This window comes from Physeter macrocephalus, chromosome 16, assembly GCF_002837175.3.
Source record: "Physeter macrocephalus isolate SW-GA chromosome 16, ASM283717v5, whole genome shotgun sequence".
Classification (NCBI taxonomy): domain Eukaryota; kingdom Metazoa; phylum Chordata; class Mammalia; order Artiodactyla; family Physeteridae; genus Physeter; species Physeter macrocephalus.
The window spans coordinates 29,824,710-29,826,235 of record NC_041229.1 but is presented as its reverse complement, the minus strand read 5'-3'; the positions used below and the strand labels follow the sequence as shown (position 1 = coordinate 29,826,235).

Here is a 1,526-nt window from a genome sequence, read left to right as displayed (position 1 = left end):
TTTAAAGTCTATTTTGTCTGATATGAGAATTGCTACTCCAGCTTTCTTCTTATTTCCATTTGCATGGAATATCTTTTTCCATCCCCTCACTTTCAGTCTGTATGTGTCCCTAGGTCTGAAGTGGGTCTCTTGTAGACAGCATATATATGGGTCTTGTTTTTGTATCCATTCAGCCAGTCTGTGTCTTTTGGTGGGAGCATTTAATCCATTTATGTTTAAGGTAATTATCAATATGTATGTTTCTATTACCATTTACTTAATTTTTTTGAGTTTGTTCTTGTAGGTCTTTTCCTTCTCTTGTGTTTCTTGTGTAGAGAAGTTCCTTTAGCATTTGTTGTAAAGCTGGTTTGGTGGTGCTGAGCTCTCTCAGCTTTTGCTTTTCTGAAAAGGTTTTAATTTCGCCATCAAATCTGAATGAGATCCTTGCTAGGTAGAGTAATCTTGGTTGTAGGTTTTTCTCCTTCATCACTTTAAATATGTCCTGCCACTCCCTTCTGGCTTGGAGAGTTTCTGCTGAAAGATCAGATGTTAAAGGTCTCTGAGACTGTTCTCAGTTCTTTTCATTCTTTTTTCTTTATTCTGCTCTGCAGTAATTATTTCCACTATTTTATCTTCCAGGTCACTTATCTGTTCCTCTGCCTCAGTTATTCTGCTATTGATCCCTTCTAGAGTATTTTTAATTTCATTTAATTTTTTGTTCATCATTGCTTGTTTCCTCTTTATTTCTTCTACGTCCTTGTTAAATGTTTCTTGCATTTTGTCTATTCTATATCTATGATTTTGGATCATCTTTACTACTATTATTCTGAATTCTTTTTCAGGTAGACTGCCTATTTCCTCTTCATTTGTTAGGTCTGGTGGGATTTTACCTTTCTCCTTCATCTTCTGTCTGTTTTTCTGTCTTTTCATTTTGCTTATCTTACTTGTAGTCCTGTCTTGCTATTTGTTGGGCATAGAGTGTCCAGCACTGTAGCTTGCTGTCATTGAGTGAAGCTGGGTCTTGGTGTTGGCATGCATTACTCTGAATTCTTTTTCATGTAGACTGCCTATTTCTGCTTCATTTGTTTGGTCTGGTGGGTTTTTACCTTGCTCCTTCATCTGCTGTATATTTCTTTGCCTTTTCATTGTTATCTTACTGTGTTTCTGGTCTCCTTTTTGCAGGCTGCAGGTTCCTAGTTCCAGTTGTTTTTGGTGTCTGTTCACAGTGGCTAAGGTTGGTTCAGTGGGTTGAGTAGGTTTCCTGGTTGGGGAGACTAGTGTCTATGTTCTGGCGGATAAGCCTGGATCTTGTCTTTCTGGTGTGCAGGTCCACGTCTGGTGGTGTGTTTTGGTGTGTCTGGAGCCTTATTCTGATCTTAGGCAGCCTCTCTGCTAATGGATGGGGCTGTAGTCCTGTCTTGCTATTTGTTGGGCATAGAGTGTCCAGCACTGTAGCTTGCTGTCATTGAGTGAAGCTGGGTCTTGGTGTTGGCATGGAGATCTCTGGGAGATTTTCGCTGTTGGATATTACGTGGAGCTGCGAGGTC

General features: G+C 39.7%; 1 pseudogene; it reads right to left on the bottom strand.

Moving 5' to 3' along the window:
* Positions 1–1,526, bottom strand: part of LOC129391370 (NADH-ubiquinone oxidoreductase chain 5-like) — a 118,553-nt pseudogene that overhangs the window by 16,193 nt on the left and 100,834 nt on the right.